This window comes from Anomaloglossus baeobatrachus, chromosome 8, assembly GCF_048569485.1.
Source record: "Anomaloglossus baeobatrachus isolate aAnoBae1 chromosome 8, aAnoBae1.hap1, whole genome shotgun sequence".
Lineage (NCBI taxonomy): Eukaryota > Metazoa > Chordata > Amphibia > Anura > Aromobatidae > Anomaloglossus > Anomaloglossus baeobatrachus.
The window spans coordinates 11,867,491-11,888,835 of record NC_134360.1 but is presented as its reverse complement, the minus strand read 5'-3'; the positions used below and the strand labels follow the sequence as shown (position 1 = coordinate 11,888,835).

The window sequence follows — 21,345 nt, the reverse complement described above, 5'->3', positions numbered from 1 at the left end:
CGCATGTGCGACGGGGGCGGGGACTATCGCACTTGGCATCGCTAGCATCGGCTAGCGATGTCGCAGCGTGCAAAGTACCCCTAAAGGTCTCGCCAAATGCTCAATATACAAAGATACAATATTCTTCTCTAGAAGCAAATGTCTGCACATACGGCTTCCGATTCACTGTTAAGGCTGCTTTACACGGTACGACCGATTGTGCAATTTCACAATCGATCGTACCCGCCCCCGTCCTTTTTGCGTCACGGGCAAATCGCTGCCCGTGTCGCACAAAGTCAGTAACCCCCGTCACACATACTTACCTCTCGTGCGACCTCGCTGTGGGCGGCGAACGTCCACTTCCTGGAGTGGGAGGGACGTTTGGCGTCACAGCGACGTCACACGGCCGCCGGCCAATAGAAGCGGAGGGGCGGAGATGAGCGGGACGTAAACATCCCGCCCACTTCCTTCCTTCCACATAGAGCCGGCGGCGGCCGCGGGAGGCAGGTGAGCTGCTGTTTATCGTTCCCGGGGTGTCACACAGAGCGGCGTGTGCTACCACGGAGACGATGGTCAACTAAATCAAACGATATTATGGAACCTAGCGAGCAGTACCCGACTCACGATTTGTGAGTGATACTGCGTCGCTAGGAGGTGTCACACAGGCCGGCATCGCCAGCGATGCCGGATGTGCGTCACAAGAACCGTGACCCCGACGATGCATCGCACGATAGATTGTCTGGTGTAAAGCAGCCTTAAGGCTCGGTGTTCTCACCAAACACCGGGTGTTTGCATCTCTCACCGGAACACAGGGATTTTTTACCTGCTCGGGTTTGTCAGCCAAATAAAGCTTATTGAAAGGTTGCCAATAAATAGGCTTTCCGGTGTGGGCACTTCCGGCCCCATCACAGCCATGTCAAGTATTGGAATGGCTGGAATTGGCCGGCATACCAGTGTTAAAAAAAAAAAAATAAAAAGAAATGACGTGGCCTCCTGCCCCATTTTTGATAACCTGCACGTGTAAAATATCGCTTTACCTTGGCTGGTTATTAAAAACAGAGGGAATTCCAAGTATTTTTTTTAAATTATTTAAATTCGAAATTTTAAAAAATGCCATGGGGTCCGCACTATTTTTGATAACCAGCCTAGGTAAAGCAGACTGCTGGGGGCTAGTATTATCAAGGTGGGAAGAGCCGTGGTTATAGGCCCATCCCTGCCTAAAAACACTAGCCCACAGATGCCCCTGAATTGGCACATCCATTAGATGTGCCAATTCTGCCGCTTTTCCCTATTCATCCCATATGCCCTGGTCTGGTGGCAATTAGGGTAATATATGTGGTTGATGATAGCTATGATTTGTCAAAAATCACAGCTGCAATTAAGCCCTAGGTTAGTAAAGGGGAGATGTCTATGAGATCCCCCCCCATTACTAATCTTGTAAGTCACAAGAACTAAACACACACGCAGAAATATCCTTCATTTGAAATACAAAATACAGGCTCACTCTTTCACCCCTTTCTTAAAAACAACACCCCCCTCCCCTCCCGTCGTAATCCACACAATGTCCAATGTTACGATCCTCGGCTCTGTAACTTCTGGAGGTAGCAGTGATAGAAAATGTTACAAGTCACTGCAGTTCATCACTAGTGACGAGTACTGAGCACCCGAGCATGGTAGTGCCCGCTCATCACTAGTTACCAGTACTGAGCACCTGAGCATGGTAGTGCCCGCTCATCATTAGTTACCAGTACTGAGCACCTGAGCATGGTAGTGCCCGCTCATCACTAGTTACTAGTACAGAGCACCTGAGCATGGTAGTGCCCGCTCATCACTAGTTACCAGTACTGAGCACCCGAGCATGGTAGTGCCCGCTCATCACTAGTTACCAGTACTGAGCACCTGAGCATGGTAGTGCCCGCTCATCACTAGTTACCAGTACTGAGCACCTGAGCATGGTAGTGCCCGCTCATCACTAGTTACCAGTACTGAGCACCCGAGCATGGTAGTGCTCGCTCATCACTAGTTACCAGTACAGAGCACCTGAGCATGGTAGTGCCCGCTCATCACTAGTTACCAGTACTGAGCACCTGAGCATGGTAGTGCCCGCTCATCACTAATTACCAGTACTGAGCACCAGAGCATGGTAGTGCCCGCTCATCACTAGTTACCAGTACTGAGCACCCGAGCATGGTAGTGCTCGCTCATCACTAGATACCATTACTGAGCCCCCTTGCATGGTAGTGCCCGCTCATCACTAGTTACCAGTACAGAGCACCCGAGCATGGTAGTGCCCGCTCATCACTAGTTACCAATACAGAGCACCCGAGCATGGTAGTGCCCGCTCATCACTAGTTACCAGTACTGAGCACCTGAGCATGGTAGTGCCCGCTCATCACTAGTTACCAGTACTGAGCACCTGAGCATGGTAGTGCCCACTCATCAGTAGTTACCAGTACTGAGCACCTGAGCATGGTAGTGCCCACTCATCAGTAGTTACCAGTACTGAGCACCTGAGCATGGTAGTGCTCACTCATCAGTAGTTATGAGTACCGAGCACCCGAGCTTGGTAGTGCCCGCTCATCACTAGTTACCAGTACTGAGCACCTGAGCATGGTAGTGCTCACTCATCAGTAGTTACGAGTACTGAGCACCCGAGCATGGTAGTGCCCACTCATCACTAGTTACCAGTACTGAGCACCTGAGCATGGTAGTGCCCGCTCATCACTAGTTACCAGTACTGAGCACCCGAGCATGGTAGTGCCCGCTCATCACTAGTTACCAGTACTGAGCACCCGAGCATGGTAGGGCCCGCTCATCACTAGTTACCAGTACTGACCACCTGAGCATGGTAGTGCCCGCTCATCACTAGTTACCAGTACTGAGCACCTGAGCATGGTAGTGCCTGCTCATCACTAGTTACCAGTACTGAGCACCCGAGCATGGTAGTGCCCGCTCATCACTAGTTACCAGTACAGAGCACCTGAGCATGGTAGTGCCCGCTCATCACTAGTTACCAGTACAGAGCGCCTGAGCATGGTAGTGCCCGCTCATCACTAGTTACCAGTACTGAGCACCCGAGCATGGTAGTGCTCACTCATCACTAGTTACCAGTACTGAGCACCCGAGCATGGTAGTGCCCACTCATCACTAGTTACCAGTACAGAGCATCTGAGCATGGTAGTGCCCGCTCATCACTAGTTACCAGTACAGAGCATCTGAGCATGGTAGTGCCCGCTCATCACTAGTTACCAGTACAGAGCATCTGAGCATGGTAGTGCCCGCTCATCACTAGTTACCAGTACTGAGCACCTGAGCATGGTAGTGCCCGCTCATCACTAGTTACCAGTACTGAGCACCTGAGCATGGTAGTGCTCACTCATCAGTAGTTATGAGTACCGAGCACCCGAGCTTGGTAGTGCCCGCTCATCACTAGTTACCAGTACTGAGCACCTGAGCATGGTAGTGCTCACTCATCAGTAGTTACGAGTACTGAGCACCCGAGCATGGTAGTGCCCACTCATCACTAGTTACCAGTACTGAGCACCTGAGCATGGTAGTGCCCGCTCATCACTAGTTACCAGTACTGAGCACCCGAGCATGGTAGTGCCCGCTCATCACTAGTTACCAGTACTGAGCACCGGAGCATGGTAGTGCCCGCTCATCACTAGTTACCAGTACTGACCACCTGAGCATGGTAGTGCCCGCTCATCACTAGTTACCAGTACTGAGCACCTGAGCATGGTAGTGCCCGCTCATCACTAGTTACCAGTACTGAGCACCCGAGCATGGTAGTGCTCACTCATCAGTAGTTACGAGTACTGAGCACCCGAGCATGGTAGTGCCCACTCATCACTAGTTACCAGTACTAAGCACCTGAGCATGGTAGTGCCCGCTCATCACTAGTTACCAGTACTGAGCACCCGAGCATGGTAGTGCCCGCTCATCACTAGTTACCAGTACTGACCACCCGAGCATGGTAGTGCCCGCTCATCACTAGTTACCAGTACTGACCACCTGAGCATGGTAGTGCCCGCTCATCACTAGTTACCAGTACTGAGCACCTGAGCATGGTAGTGCCCGCTCATCACTAGTTACCAGTACTGAGCACCCGAGCATGGTAGTGCCCGCTCATCACTAGTTACGAGTACTGAGCACCTGAGCATGGTAGTGCCCGCTCATCACTAGTTACCAGTACAGAGCGCCTGAGCATGGTAGTGCCCGCTCATCACTAGTTACCAGTACTGAGCACCCGAGCATGGTAGTGCTCACTCATCACTAGTTACCAGTACTGAGCACCCGAGCATGGTAGTGCCCACTCATCACTAGTTACCAGTACAGAGCATCTGAGCATGGTAGTGCCCGCTCATCACTAGTTACCAGTACAGAGCATCTGAGCATGGTAGTGCCCGCTCATCACTAGTTACCAGTACAGAGCATCTGAGCATGGTAGTGCCCGCTCATCACTAGTTACCAGTACAGAGCACCTGAGCATGGTAGTGCCCGCTCATCACTAGTTACCAGTACTGAGCACCCGAGCATGGTAGTGCCCGCTCATCACTAGTTACCAGTACTGAGCACCTGAGCATGGTAGTGCCCGCTCATCACTAGTTACCAGTACAGAGCACCTGAGCATGGTAGTGCTCGCTCATCACTAGTTACCAGTACCGAGCACCCGAGCATGGTAGTGCTCACTCATCACTAGTTACCAGTACTGAGCACCCGAGCATGGTAGTGCCCACTCATCACTAGTTACCAGTACAGAGCATCTGAGCATGGTAGTGCCCGCTCATCACTAGTTACCAGTACAGAGCATCTGAGCATGGTAGTGCCCGCTCATCACTAGTTACCAGTACAGAGCATCTGAGCATGGTAGTGCCCGCTCATCACTAGTTACCAGTACAGAGCACCTGAGCATGGTAGTGCCCGCTCATCACTAGTTACCAGTACTGAGCACCCGAGCATGGTAGTGCCCGCTCATCACTAGTTACCAGTACTGAGCACCTGAGCATGGTAGTGCCCGCTCATCACTAGTTACCAGTACTGAGCACCTGAGCATGGTAGTGCTCGCTCATCACTAGTTACCAGTACCGAGCACCCGAGCATGGTAGTGCCCGCTCATCACTAGTTACCAGTACTGAGCACCCGAGCATGTAGATGTGGCGCCCCTGACCTGGTCAGGCACCACTGAGTACTGCACCCATGCTGGGAACAGTACAATACAGGTAATCCAGAAGGCTGACAGGGGTGTGGAACACAGGCGCATAGTGATCAGGTCTCACACATGTACCCATGAGAGGACCCCTGGGGATCCCAGGAGGGGGCAAGCCTTCACCTTCACTGGAATAGTGGAGGGGGTAGAGCCTCCATCTCCTCTCAAGGGGTGTGGTGGAGAGTCTGGTTGCTAGGTGGCGTAGGCAAGAACAGGAGAGGAGGAGCAGTGAGTCAGTTAGGGCAGAACTCCATAGGGCTCAGTGAGGAGCAGACCTGTGGGGCTGTTGCTGTCTAACAGCGCCCGCGCAGTGGCTACAGACGGGGGAGAACGGTCAACTAGGAGTGCTGCCTGAAAGCCAGCTTCAGCTAGAGAGTGCACGGAGTGGGAAGTAAGGAGACTGCTAGAGAGCACCAGGCCCAAACGGGCGGCAGATCCCGAAGCGAAGATAGATCCAGCTTTCTTCTGCTAAACCTGCCGGTGTGGGGCTCTCAAAGCCCACACCACATCACCACAAAAGCCGCAGCCACGTAACCGCAGTTAGGGCCCATAGGTCATAGGAGGCAAGAGGCTGGAGTGGCCTGGTCCGGGGAACAAGCAAACGGCAACCAAGAAGGGGAGAGAGGCTTGGAGCATCTTCCCTGGGTGACCCCCATAGGGACTCAAAGTCGGGGTCACCCCAAACCACCAAGGGCTAAGGAAGGCGAGTCAGTAGTCACCCTCATAAAGTCAGCCTGAAGGATACCTGGTTCCCACCTGGTTCATCTCAGCTACGCCCGGGTTACTCACCCTGCCACCTGAAGTGAGTAAAAACCCTGAAAGACATCCTGCCTGTGTGGTCATTCTGCGACTTGTGGTACTACAAACCTACACAGGGCCCTGGGGCTTGCCTCACTCTCAGGAGGCTCCTACATCTAACTGCACACACCATCAGCCCCAGGCGTCCCCTAACCTGCAGTGACGGTCCCCACTGACCGCAATACTGAGAGTGGCGTCACGATCAAACAAGAAGATTTCCTACCAGTGACGGAGATCCAGCAACGTGGAGTCCCTGAAGGTAATGCACCGACACCGACACAACACCTGCGGGGCTTCACATCTGGCGTCACGAACAGGATAAGGACTAGACCTGTTCAGACAGGTGACCATGTGCCTGGGCGGTCCGCTTGAAAAATTGGAAGCGCCGCCATATTGCCACCATGAAAAGCGCGCTGAAAAACAACAGCAGCCCGCGCTGGAAGAAGTTACCGCCCACGAAGAGGTGTGGCTACCCAGAGATCCTCTGCAGAGTTCTGACCTCGCTGATGAAGAGAGCGGAAGCGTCCAGAAACGGCGGGAGAGAAAGGAAGCCACAAGCCTGCTGCTGCGGAGAGCAGAAATGGAGTCCAGACGCGGATACCCAGAACCAGGCACTGCTGCCTGGTGGTGCCGAGAGCTTGCCATCTTCTGCGACCGGCTGGAGGCCGGGATCGTGCGACGGCTCAGAGAAGAACGCACGGAGCTCCTGGAAATGGCTGCGGCGGTGCGGACCTATGAGGAGGGAGCCGCGCGGAGCCTGCCGGATCGAGCGGCGACGACGATTCAGACCCCGATGGGTGAGTCCGGTGTTGCCCCGGCTAGAACAAGAGCCCCGACCCTAGCTGCTGCGACCGCGATCCCAGAGGAGGCGCCCGATGCGGCGACGCTGAGGGAGGCCGCAGCCACGCTAGATGCGGCCCGCCAAGTCCAGGCCGCTGCAGCGATGCCCCGCCTGTCCCGCAGGGCCCCGACCACCACGGCAGTGCTCATCCGTGCTGCAGGTGTGACGCTGACCCAGGCTGCCACCCTACTGAACCCGGTCCGCCAAGACCCCAACGCAGCAGCGACGCTAGTCCGCGCCGCAAGTGATATGCTGAACCAGGCCGCAGCCCCGCCGGGTGCGGCCCGCCAAGCTCCGATCGATGCAGCGACGTCCAGCCCAGCCTGCACAGAGCCCCCTGCAACAGCGACACTGATCCAGGCCGCCGCCATGCCGGGCGCGGCCCGCCAAGACCAGGCCGCCGCCATGCCGGGCGCGGCCCGCCAAGACCAGGCCGCCGCCATGCCAGGCGCGGCCCGCCAAGACCAGGCCGCCGCCATGCCAGGCGCGGCCCGCCAAGACCAGGCCGCCGCCATACAGGGCGCGGCCCGCCAAGAAGAGAAGACTACCTCATCATTTTCCCCGGCCTGCAAGGCCAGAGCAGACACCGCTCCCCAGTCCACAGAGGTCCCTGCTAGAAAGACCCTGATAGGAGAGGATCCTGAATACTGGAAGCTGAAGGCTGACCTAGAGGCCCAGTTCCCACAAGAGATGGTGGATCGGTACCTGCTCCCTCCGTATACCCCTAAGGAGATTCAGACAACCCCTGCAGCGGCGCCAGAGAGTCCACCGCCCAGACCAGCTGAAGAAAGCCCATCCCCAGCACTGCCACCAAAAGAGTGCAGCGAAGAACTAAGGGGGAGAGGAGGCCAGGAAGCTGAGGAGCTGACTCCGACGCCAACCGCAGCAGACCCCTACCCAGAGCCGGAGATGCTGCCTTATTCCCGCTGGGAGGAGGAAGACTTGACACCGTCAGCAGATGAAGATCAACCTAAAGACCTCACCTGGAAGCCTGCAAGCATGAATCCAGCCCGCAAGACACGGCGCAGCAGAACACAGGTTGCTCCAACACCGCAGTCTCCAGAGCAGAGGGAAGTCACGGTCAGAGACCTGGAGGAGAAAAGGTGCCTAAGAAGGTCCAAAGCCCAGGCTAGAGGACCCCTTTACAGAGGGATAGTAGAAGACTTCAACCTGAAAAGCGGATACGGCTTCATTGTAGTAAAGGGAATAAAAGAGGGCATATTTGTAAATCGAAGAGATGTTCAAGCCCACCTGCCCAGAGGACATTCAGGCAGAAATTTGAAGGTTGGGGACTTAGTACAGTTCACCTTACATCAAGGAGAAAGGGGCTACTATGCCTTAGACGTAGCACCATGTCCCAGACAAGAAAGACAAGAAAGACAAGAAAGACAAGAAAGACAAGAAAGACAAGAAAGAAAAGACAGAGATACAGAAACAGATGCAGAAAAGGAAACAGACGAAGACCAAGAAAGGAAAGATAAAGATCCTACAGATGAAACAACCACAGACAAAGATCCTACAGATGAAACAACCACGGACGACGACGGAGAGCAAGAAAGTCACAGGTGCCAGTGCCCAACGTGCCCACGCCCTAGTGAACAAGAGGAGTAAAGTAAAGGAAAGTAAGAAGTTACTGTTTTGACCAGTTTTGACAAGTTTTGTTTGCAACGTTTAAGAAATGCGCCCACAAAAACTATTGTGAGAAATAAACTTTAAGGCTATGAACTTGCTATAGCCACAAACTCTCGCAGTGTAAATAGTTACACCAGTGGCACCACCACCAGGGCCAGCCTGTTTAGGGGCTTGGCTCGTCTGCAACCAGGGGGGCCCGTCCGTAGAAAAGGGCCTTGGCTCACCTGCGACCAGAGAGCACGCCTGTTTATGGGGCCTTGGCTCACCACCACAAAGAGGGTACCTGGCCAGCACCAACTGTGGAGGCCGCCTCTGCATCCTGCCAGAAGAGGCTGACGGCGCGGATCCACCAGGCCAGGTATACCCTGAAACCACCAGCCCATGAAAGCCGCCTCTACATCCTGCCAGAAGTGGCTGAAGTCGCGGCCAACGGGAGAGGAAGATTGGAGGAAAGGTCTGGGGAAACGGATGGCCCAGACCTGGTTACCAAAAGGACCGGTGACCTGCCTCCTGAGAGGGTTTTGGGTGGGTTAACGGACTTGTGGGTGGAGGGTGGTGATGTCTGATACCTGGTGCTTTTAAGTGTTTTACATGTTTTAATGTTTTATGCATTTTAAAATGTTGTCTTGCAGCCCGAGGACGTGCTGGTGATAACTAAGGGGGAATGTGGCGCCCCTGACCTGGTCAGGCACCACTGAGTGCTGCACCCATGCTGGGAACAGTACAATACAGGTAATCCAGAAGGCTGACAGGGGTGTGGAACACAGGCGCATAGTGATCAGGTCTCACACATGTACCCATGAGAGGACCCCTGGGGATCCCAGGAGGGGGCAAGCCTTCACCTTCACTGGAATAGTGGAGGGGGTAGAGTCTCCATCTCCTCTCAAGGGGTGTGGTAAGAGAATCTGGTTGCTAGGTGGCGTAGGCAAGAACAGGAGAGGAGGAGCAGTGAGTCAGTTAGGGCAGAACTCCATAGGGCTCAGTGAGGAGCAGACCTGTGGGGCTGTTGCTGTCTAACAGCGCCCGCGCAGTGGCTACAGACGGGGGAGAACGGTCAACTAGGAGTGCTGCCTGAAAGCCAGCTTCAGCTAGAGAGTGCACGGAGTGGGAAGTAAGGAGACTGCTAGAGAGCACCAGGCCCAACCGGGCGGCAGATCCCGAAGCGAAGATAGATCCAGCTTTCTTCTGCTAAACCTGCCGGTGTGGGGCTCTCAAAGCCCACACCACATCACCACAAAAGCCGCAGCCACGTAACCGCAGTTAGGGCCCATAGGTCATAGGAGGCAAGAGGCTGGAGTGGCCTGGTCCGGGGAACAAGCAAACGGCAACCAAGAAGGGGAGAGAGGCTTGGAGCATCTTCCCTGGGTGACCCCCATAGGGACTCAAAGTCGGGGTCACCCCAAACCACCAAGGGCTAAGGAAGGCGAGTCAGTAGTCACCCTCATAAAGTCAGCCTGAAGGATACCTGGTTCCCACCTGGTTCATCTCAGCTACGCCCGGGTTACTCACCCTGCCACCTGAAGTGAGTAAAAACCCTGAAAGACATCCTGCCTGTGTGGTCATTCTGCGACTTGTGGTACTACAAACCTACACAGGGCCCTGGGGCTTGCCTTACTCTCAGGAGGCTCCTACATCTAACTGCACACACCATCAGCCCCAGGCGTCCCCTAACCTGCAGTGGCGGTCCCCACTGACCGCAATACTGAGAGTGGCGTCACGATCAAACAAGAAGATTTCCTACCAGTGACGGAGATCCAGCAACGTGGAGTCCCTGAAGGTAATGCACCGACACCGACACAACACCTGCGGGGCTTCACATAGACATTTGCAATGGGGGTGGAATAATTTTGATTGCATTTGTATGTCAGCAAGTTTTGATATTTATTGCTTAGAGCCGACAAACACTGATTATGGTTTTATCACATTGGGGCAGGAATGGTGTTTCCGTGATTTTGGCACCTACATTCGGGGTGCTCTGGTTCTCACATGCTTTACACATACAAAGGTACATTAAAATAATAGCAATAGTTTTTTTTTTATGAACCAAAAAGAGTTTCCTCAATAGCTATATCATGTCACATCAATATTGAAGAAGATAATAAAGAGGAGATAATGATGACATCTTGATATTCAGCCTTTATCTCCTCGCAACAAACAGCAGTTGTCTGAACCATACAACGAGAGGCAGCCAAAGACGCGCCGGATCAATAGCACATCTTATGGAAAGCCTATAAACATCATTATAAATTACAATTACAGCATTATTTCACTGTAATCAATGAGAGGAGAACAGCGGGACATCACTAATCTGCATTTCTCTATTACATGAATATGATGATCAATAACCCCCTGAAATGTGCAACGTTCCCTTTATTATATGGATATGGACTTTTTTTATAATTAGCATTTTATCAGCTCGTGCCAAGGAGACAATGATTGCGTTTCTACTAAATCATACAAAGAAAATTGCTGGTTGGTTTCTGCACTGATAAGAGAAAAAAAAGAGGTTTTAGGACGCAGTCAGACGCATATATTCAGAATTTAGGGCTAAAATTAATGCTGCCATACAGATGTATTGAGTCACATCCAATCATATGGTTAAAATTAATGAGCAATATTTCTATTGCCCACGCGATTCACGGTTATGTGGACTACTTTTTTAAGGTCAATGTAATGCTCACAGCCGGTGTAGGGGTAGCGAGTGGGGTTAGTGGACCCACTGGACCACAAGAGGGACCTGGGCTTATCCTTAGTGGGAGGGGCTTAACTAAACACCTACCGCCAGGTGGACGCCAGGTACCACTCCAAGGACAGTAACCGGGAATGTAGCAGCTGACCCCCAGAACAGGAAACAGACTCAGGTATAGGGAAAGGTACTGGTGGGATGGCTAGGGCAGACAGGCAGGAGGGACAGATACTGTATGGTGAGCACTGGAGGGACAGATAGATATGGGAAGGCAGGTACAGGTGATTGACACAGGAATAAACGGGACCTGACAACTAGCTAGCAGACTGATGGCCAAAGTAACGAATAATGTTGCGCAGTCACCTCCCCTAATGGGAGGTTGCCTTAAATACACAGTGCATGCAGAGGTATTTCCTGGTATTGCATGCCAGCCCTTTAAGAGGAGGGCCACTGCGCATGTGCGTGCCTTACGCACACTACTTGAAAGCCTGAGCTGCTTGCACAGGCGCTGGGAAGAGGAGGAAGCAGGAGCACATGTGGAAAACCGCAGGGCAGCGGGGGAGGAAGCAACCTGGCCGGGGCGGTGAGTAAGTCAGCGCCCCTGCAGTGATGCCAGCGCTAAAGTTAATAAGAAGCAAAATTAGTGATATTGGAAAGTCTGTGAAAAATTGTCTTACTACTAGTGATGAGCAAGCGTCACTGCTTGATGCTCAGCCAGGCATTGGGGTGCTTGGGTACGCTCATTACCCAGATGAGTATCGCGGGTGCTCGAGCGACATGCTAAAGTCTTTTCCCTGCATGTTTCTCAGCTGTTACACAGCCAATCAACATGCAAGGATTGCCTGCCATACACGGTAATGCTGTAGTTATGGTGGCTATTGGCATTATTGGCCGCATCGAGTTATCAGGTCTTAAATGAGATTTTGGACCACGATGCTCGGCACACTGTCCTCTAGAAGCAGTTCAGGGAGAGTTGATCTCAAAGTAACAGCTTAGATTAGAGCAGGGTTTTTACACCTGAACTGTTTAGTGCCTTTCACGTGGCACTAAAGGGTGTGTTTAACCTAATAAATAAATAAAATGACATGCCCCCCCCTATTTTTGAGAACCAGTGAAGGTAAAGCAGGAAGCTGGGGGCTGAAGTTATCAGGCTGGGAAGGTCCACGGTTGTTTGGCCCTTCCCAGACTAAAAATATCAGCCCAGAAGTGATGCATCACATTGGCTGTGCCAATTCTGGCTCTTCCTCCAACTCTTTCCGATTGTTCTGGTGCAGTGGCAATCAGGGTAATATTTTTGGGGGTTTATGCAGCTGTGTAATATCAACTGGCATCAAGCCCAAGGGTTAGTGATCGAGAGGCGTCTATCACACCCCCCATTACTAAGCCAGTAAGAACAAACACAAAAATATTTTACTTTAAAAAACACTCCCCTACTCTTTCCTTTAAATTAAAAGAAAAAAAATCCACGCAGGTCCGACGTAGTCCCTCGAATCCGAAGTAATCACAAAACATAAAAAAAGAGAAAAGATACAGTCCCTCATTAACCAATTTATTATTAAGAAAAATCTCCACAGCACCAGCGTAGGCTCCATAGGTTGTATTATAAAATCGGTGTACGCCATGGGAATGCCATGGACTATGTCGGAGCTACATGGATTTTTTAAAATAATAAATTGGTGAATGAGGGACAATCTCTTGTTTTTATTTCTTTACCTCTCTCTTTTTATGTCTTTCAGGTTCCGATTTGTGGACTATGTCAGATTCGGTGGACTACTTTGGAGATGCAAAGCTTTTTTATAAGTAAATTAGTGAACCAGGGAAAAGAGTCGGGCAGTATTTTTTAAAATAAAATATTTTTGAGTGTGTTTAATTATATTTTTACTTAGTGGGTTAGTAATGGGGGTGTCTGATAGATGCCTCTCCATTATCAACCACTGGCTTTGATTCCAGCTGACATTACGCAGCTAATATCAACCCCAAAAAGTATTACCTTGATTGCCACCGCTCCAGGGCAATCAAAAAGAGCTAGAATTGGAGCATCAATTGCGATGCACCAATTTTTGGGCAGCTGTGGTCCGGTATTTTTAGGCTGGGAAGGGACAAATAGCTTTGAACCTTCCCAGACTGATAATACCAGCCCCCAGCTGTCTGATTTACCTTGGCTGGCTGTCAAAAATAGAGGGGACATCACTACCTTTTTTTATTAATTATAATTAATTAATTATTTATCTATTTAGTTCCCAGCAGCGACCTAGGAGTCCAGGTGTCTTCCTTATGCTGTTACCATCCACTTCAGCAATTTTCCTACTGTTAGGGTGTTCCGGAACAATGCTCGAGTTTCCCAATGACTTCCCTTATGCTAGTTACTCAAGTCAACCCAGGATAGTTCTTTCCTCTGAACCATGATTTCTCCTTATTTTTCATGATACAAACGCATTTTGGATCCCTACCGTAGCTCATAGGGTTCTCGAGTGACCAACGCTCAGCAGCAAATCTTGTTTTTGACACTTTTCATTGTCTTCTTTACTCTTTTGTGCATTTTTAGAGTAAAAAGTTTCATGATCCTTTCAACACAATTAAAAATATTACACATTAGTCTTCAATCGCGTGCAAAGAAAAAGAAATTCACAGATTTTGGAGCACAATTGTGTTTCATTCACCAAGAACGTTTCAAAAACTCAGTGAAAACGCTATCAGATTTTTTTGCAGTGTTTTTTTCACTTTTGCATTTCTGTCTATGGTTGAGATAATGCTGTGAAAACACTAAAAGAATCAACATATTGTAAATTTAAAAAATGCTGCCGTTTCCAATTTAGTCAGGAAAAAAAAAATTGTGCATGAGATTTCTGAAATCTAATAGCTCTTACCAGTACGGTAAAAAACAGTATTAGTTTGCATTAAGAAAAACTGCAGAAAAACGCAACGTGTGAACAGCCCATTGCACACAGCACCGTCCAATGTAAGTCTGGTCTTGATGTGCAGTGCTCTGCGTTGCACTCGCTGGGTGTCATGGCGGCGTCAGACTCTGTTCACACTGCAGAGTCAACCAAAGAGCCTGGTATTCCTTAGATGCACAGTCTGTCATGGACATCGGCTGATTCTAGCTTCACTGCTCTCCAGTACAGCCGGAGTTCATTTCTGCTGAGAGCTCAGGCCGCTTATTACCATGCTCAGCCGCCTTCACCCTTTATAAGGGTCTGGATTCTGGGGCTGAGTGCCGGATATAGCTTCTGATTCCTCGGTTCCTGTGGTTATACAGTTCTATGGTGATCTCCAAGTTGTGGTTCTGCGTGGTGTGAATCCTGTACATTTAATTCCTACTCCTTTATGTTGCTTCCCAACTTACTGTCCCTCCTTTGTGTTTGAGTGCGGTGTGCGCTAGTTTTTGTTTACCCTTGTCTGTGCCTATTTGTAGGGTTTTTGTTTCTGGGTTTTTGACCCATTCCCATAGTGGGGGGGAGTAATATCAGGTCTCGGAATTCAGACAGTCACGGTGGAGGCTCGAACCTGGCTACCATTAAGCCTACCTCCGAGATAAGGGACAGCGCAGGGGCCCAAGTCTTAGGATCAGCCTAGGAGCCCCTGTTCCATCGGTACGCACCCAGTTGCAGGTCCTAATTAGAACCATTTTATGAGACTAAGGGTCAACCTGTATTTTAGATTTGAAAGAAATTGGGGAGAACTGAAGTCAGTTTTTTCCTTGCATAATTACATCTAATGCAACGAAGCAGAAAATCAGAGTAAAACAAAGAGATAAAATTAATTTTTACATGTAATATAGGAAAGCTGATTGTGAGCAGAACGGACAGATTATCTACACAGCCACAATTAATGTTATAGATTGGCGCATCCAATTTCAAACAAAAGGGGGAAAAAATGGGAAATTCAGAAAATACGATCAGTTGAGAGCAAAATGTTAACTTTACTGAAGTAACAAAATGGAAACAATATGATAAATATTGTTCTTAAAAAATTAAAAAAAAATTAAATCAAGAATACTAAATGAAAATGATGCCAGGACGTGTCCACCCTGCTTCTGAGGCGCACGGATGCCCCCAGAATGAGCCATGTGCGAGATTTCCAAGGACTGAGCTCATTTCCAAACACAGGGGTGGGATAACATGGAAAGAGGGCCTACTAGTCAGGGGAACTAACGGGCCTTCTAGTCAAGGCCCTAATTAGCATAGGGACAGCGCAGCTTATAAATCTTCTTTTAAGCATTGATTTTAGTGAATAACATTATACAGGGAGGGGCAATTTGGGCATAAAGGTAAGAATGCTGCTGGATTGGAGGGCAGAGGGGACCTGACAGATAGACTTTAAGCAAGGGCGGACATATCATTAGTGTAACCTGTGCAGCCACACATGGGAAAAGGAGGTCAGAGGTCCACATCCAGCTCCAAAGCAGGGGAAATTGTGTATTTTTATGAGCTCTTGGGCTGCAAAGGGCCCATATCTTGTCCTTGCACAGAGGTCCTCAAGTGTGTCCGCCAGTGATCTTAAGTATCGTGCCTACATATTGGGAGGTTGTAAGTGAAGCCTTTGTGAGACCCAAACCCGGAAGTTCCCAGCAGTGCTCGAGTCCCGCGAGAAGAGGTATGTGATGTTTACCAAGGGGGGCTTGAGATGGGTCAGAATTCATTTTGACAGAATCCATTTTGTTCTCATTGTGCCCATCTTGTCCTATAACTAATGATGTCATAAGGCTCAGCCAGCACTGACGGGTGGGGAAGTTTCACATTTCCGTTCACGCCCCTATTGTTCTTATTGGTGCATAGTTCAGAGGGGCAAGGCCTTTGTCTGTGACCCTATATAAACTGCTCACATGCATTAATAAAGCAGAATTCTTAAGGCCGTGTTACACGCAACGACGTATCTAACGGTATATCGCCAGGGGTCACGGATTTCGTGACGCACACCCGGCATCGTTAGCGACATCGTTGTGTGTGACACCAACGAGCAACCGTTAACGATAGAAAATACTCACCAAATCGTCCATCGCTGACTCGTTGTTCATTTTCATAAAATCGTTGATTTTTGAGGGCGCAGGTTGTTCGTCGTTCCCGAGGCAGCAGACATCGCTGTGTGTGACACCTCGGGAATGACGAACTACAGCTTACCTGCGGCCGCCGGGAATGAGGAAGGAAGGAGGTGGGCGGGATGTTACAGCCACTCATCTCCGCCCCTCCGCTTCTATTGGGCGGCCGCTTAGTGATGCCGCTGTGACGCTGCACGAACCGCCCCCTTAGAAAGGAGGCAGTTCGCCAGCAACAGCGACGTCACTAGACAGGTAAATCCGTGTGACGGCTCCTAACGATTTTGTGCGCCACGGGCAGCGATTTGCCCGTGACGCACAAACGACGGGGGAGAGTACGCTTGCTAGCGATATCGCTGTGTGTAACACCCCCTTTAGAGTACACCATATGAAATGTGTGCTGAATTGATTTCCTGAGCGCACTATAGTAAGCGTGTGTGCTGTTCTGATTTCCTGAGCGCTCGTAAAACAAATCTTATTAATTTGGAGTTCAAAAGACATAGAAGGGATGTATTTTGCTCACACTTTGTTAAACTGTTTCTATCATTTGGTTTCTTGTCACTAGGCATCGCCGCGGGCACAGTGACATCTGGATTATCTGCAGCCCCACTTTACAACATTATCCACACTAATAAAATGAGGCAATGGCGTAAAAAACATGCATACCCACAATGGTAAAAAATAAAATGTGTGAATAGAGACTAGAAAATGTATATTATAGGACTAAATGGGAAGGAGCCAACTTGCTTATTGCATGTATGAATATGTGTGTGTATATATGAGCTTTTGCACCGGGTTCACATGTAAATAGCCCATACACAGAGCGCACGCGGCTATAGTCACCCGGTCCTCGGTGTCTGTGCCCAGCCTATCCTTGCTCTATAGACATGTTTAGCCCGGAGGGCTTGGTGGGGGATTCACTAATGCAATCCTTGCCCTGGGCCCACTAATGTCTCTCTACAAAAGATCGCAATGTTTTGATATCAGGCCGCGGCACATTACTATTATGTATTTGTGCATTAGTAATTCACAGGGGGCAAACTATGAAAATTGCAGAAAACATGGAAAATTGGAAGGCGAGGGAGAGAAAATGGGATTAATCATCCCCTATTTGTTGTTATGGAGCTCGTGTGCCGCTATCGGGAAACAAGTCACCACTTTCCATTTATCAAGAGGTGACATGCTCTAATGTCTAATGGGTGTAATTACACATTTGGATAAATAACACTGAAAATGTGGCATAAATAGCAGACACCGAGAGCACTCCCAGGTTGCAACTGAGTAAATGACATAAATGCTGCAATAAAGCACATACAGTACAGCAGTAACAGCGATCGCTGAGTTCAAAAGAACCTTAGAGAACCCGGCACCACAAAATGGACTTATCTGCCGTGTGATTGGCTAAAAAGTGTCATAATATAGGTGCTGACAACTGCGAGGTATTGCGGCTGGTATAGTCATGCAGGAAGTGTGGAGACGTAAATCATAGTGTCTCCTGTAGACATCAGGAGACCTGAGTAGTCTGGAAAGCTTGCAATTATTACCATCTTTTCAGTTAGCCATTAAAAGGTATCAACCACTGAGGACTTCAGTTCTTTTAAACAATCTTTTTATCTCTACTGGCTAACACGGTACAAAGATATATTTTACTAGAAGCATAAAGGGCGCTTTACACAAAAGCTGTTGTGCATCATGGGCAAATCGCTGCCTGTGGCGCACAATATCGCTAGGACCCGTCACACGGACTTGCCTGCCTTGTGACGTCGCTGTGACCGGCGAACCGCCTCTTTTCTAAGGGGGAGGTTCGTGCGGCGTCACAGCGACATCACACGACAGCCGTCCAATAGAATCGGAGGGGCGGAGAGCAGCCGAAGGTAAGACATGCCCACCTTGTTGCCGGAGGATGCAGGTACGGTGTGTTTCGTCGTTCCTGTGGTGTCACACGTAGCGATGTGTGCTGCTGCAGGAACGATCAACAACCTGCATCCAAAAGCAGCAACGACATTTGGGATTTGAACAACGTGCCAACGATCAACGATAAGGTAAGTAATTTTGATCGTTAACGGTCAGAACTGAACACGTCAAGTAATCATATATCAGTATATAGTGATGAAGCAGACTTGAACGTTGTAGCAGAGCTCAGTAGCATAGCAAAACTAAGCACTCCAAGTGACTCAAACTAATTAGGTATCAGAACACAGTGATGTAGCAGACTTGGATGTTGTAACATCCAGGGGATCTGCGCCGGCCCCTGGGTGTCGTGCTGCTGTATCACCAAACAGTGACAGTCACCTCCAGGGGATCTGCGCCGGCCCCTGGGCGTCGTGCTGCTGTATCACCAAACAGTGACAGCCGAATCCAGGGGATCTGCGCCGACCCCTGGGCGTCGTGCTGCTGTATCACCAAACAGTGACAGCCGAATCCAGGGGATCTGCGCCGGCCCCTGAGCGTCGTGCTGTTGTATCATCAAACAGTGACAGCCACCTCCAGGGGATCTGCGCTGGCCCCTGGGCGTAGTGCTGCTGTATCACCAAAGAGTGACAGCCACCACCAGGGGATCTGAGCCGGCCCCTGGGCGTCGTGCTGCTGTATCACCAAACAGTGACAGCTTCCTCCAGGGGATCTGCGCCGGCCCCTGGGAGTCATGCTGCTGTATCACCAAACTGTGACAGCTTCCTCCAGGGGATCTGTGCCGGCCCCTGGGCATCGTGCTGCTGTATCACCAAACTGTGACAGCTTCCTCCATGGGATCTGCGCCGGCCCCTGGGTGTCGTGCTGCTGTATCACCAAACTGTGACAGCAGCCTCCAGGGGATCTGCGCCGGCCCCTGGGCGTCGTGCTGCTGTATCACCAAACTGTGACAGTTTCCTCCAGGGGATCTGCGCCGGCCCTTGGGCGTCGTGCTGCTGTATCACCAAACTGTGACAGCTTCCTCCAGGGGATCTGCGCCGGCCCCTGGGTGTCGTGCTGCTGTATCACCAAACAGTGACAGTCACCTCCAGGGGATCTGCACTAGTCTGTGGGTGTCGTGCTGCTGTATCACCAAACAGTGACAGCCGAATCCAGGGGATCTGCACCGGCCCCTGAGCGTCGTGCTGCTGTATCATCAAACAGTGACAGCCGCCTCCAGGGGATCTGCGCCGGCCCCTGGGCGTCGTGCTGCTGTATCACCAAAGAGTGACAGCCGCCTCCAGGGGATCTGAGCCGGCCCCTGGGCGTCGTGCTGCTGTATCACCAAACAGTGACAGTCGCCTCCTGGGGATCTGCGCTGGCCCCTGGGTGTCGTGCTGCTGTATCACTAAACTGTGACAGCTTCCTCCAGGGGATCTGCACCGGCCCCTGGGCGTCATGCTGCTGTATCACCAAACTGTGACAGCTTCCTCCAGGGGATCTGTGCCGGCCCCTGGGCGTCGTGCTGCTGTATCACCAAACTGTGACAGCAGCCTCAAGGGGATCTACGCCGGCCCCTGGGCGTCGTGCTGCTGTATCACCAAACTGTGACAGCAGCCTCCAGGGGATCTGCGCCGGCCCCTGGGCGTCGTGCTGCTGTATCACCAAACTGTGACAGCTTCCTCCAGGGGATCTATGCCGGCCCCTGGGCGTCGTGCTGCTGTATCACCAAACTGTGACAGTTTCCTCCAGGGGATCTGCGCCGGCCCTTGGGCGTCGTGCTGCTGTATCACCAAACTGTGACAGCTTCCTCCAGGGGATCTGCGCTGGCCCCTGGGTGTCGTACTGCTGTATCACCAAACAGTGACAGTCACCTCCAGGGGATCTGCACTAGTCTGTGGGTGTCGTGCTGCTGTATCACCAAACAGTGACAGCCGAATCCAGGGGATCTGCGCCGGCCCCTGAGCGTCGTGCTGCTGTATCATCAAACAGTGACAGCCGCCTCCAGGGGATCTGCGCCGGCCCCTGGGCGTCGTGCTGCTGTATCACCAAAGAGTCACAGCCGCCTCCAGGGGATCTGAGCCGGCCCCTGGGCGTCGTGCTGCTGTATCACCAAACAGTAACAGTCGCCTCCTGGGGATCTGCGCTGGCCCCTGGGTGTTGTGCTGCTGTATCACTAAACTGTGACAGCTTCCTCCAGGGGATCTGCACCGGCCCCTGGGCGTCATGCTGCTGTATCACCAAACTGTGACAGCTTCCTCCAGGGGATCAGTGCCGGCCCCTGGGCGTCGTGCTGCTGTATCACCAAACTGTGACAGCAGCCTCAAGGGGATCTACGCCGGCCCCTGGGCGTCGTGCTGCTGTATCACCAAACTGTGACAGCTTCCTCCAGGGGATCTGCGTCGGCCCCTGGGCGTCGTGCTGCTGTATCACCAAACTGTGACAGCTTCCTCCAGGGGATCTGCGCCGGCCTCTGGGCGTCGTGCTGCTGTATCACCAAACTGTGACAGCTTCCTCCAGGGGATCTGCACCGGTCCCTGGGCGTCGTGCTGCTGTATCACCAAACATGCAGATTATTAATGCTTTAAAAACAAAGGATTACATCTGTTTTCTTAAGCAAATTTCCATCCACATAATTAGGTCACAGCCGAGGCGGCTTCCTGTGAACTTCTTGTTGCCTTGAACGTTCTGTAACTTAGGAAAAGACTTGTCTCTTTAATTCCAATGCACAAAACACAAGTGTGCAGCATTTTATTTGTTCCACTAAATTAAACAGTACGGAAAACAGAATTTAAAAATGGAGAAAAACAATCTCTACTGGGACTGAGCTCTTCAAACAACTATGATATCAATTAAAACCACACTCTATTTACAGCTAACAAAATCCTAATTAAACAGCTTGGCACCCAACTCAGAGCGAAAAGCAACAAAGTAAAAGGTCATTGCAGCCTCTTGACATTGCGGGATTAGCTGTTCGCTCGACAGTGGAGGGAAAAATCATCCTTGCTTCTAGCTGTCGGCAGTGGGGGTCTCTGACAGCTAAAATAGCCTGTATTCTTTATGTGCTACTTATACACTGCCTTGCAAAACTATTCACACCCTGTGAACCTGTCCACACTTTTTCACATTGCGCCCACCAACTTAAATGTGTTTTATTGGGATTTTATGTGATACCAATACTAAGTACAAGTATCTGTGATGTGTAAAGGAAATTATTCAGGGTTTCTAAATAAATTGAAACTATAAATGTGAAAATTGTTACGTGCATTTGTATT

The 21,345-nt window shown here is 50.7% G+C and overlaps 1 protein-coding gene across 1 annotated transcript in view; it reads right to left on the bottom strand.

Moving 5' to 3' along the window:
• The window catches only part of CACNA2D3 (calcium voltage-gated channel auxiliary subunit alpha2delta 3), a 1,156,773-nt gene that overhangs the window by 773,311 nt on the left and 362,117 nt on the right, over positions 1–21,345 (bottom strand). The window lies entirely within an intron of this gene.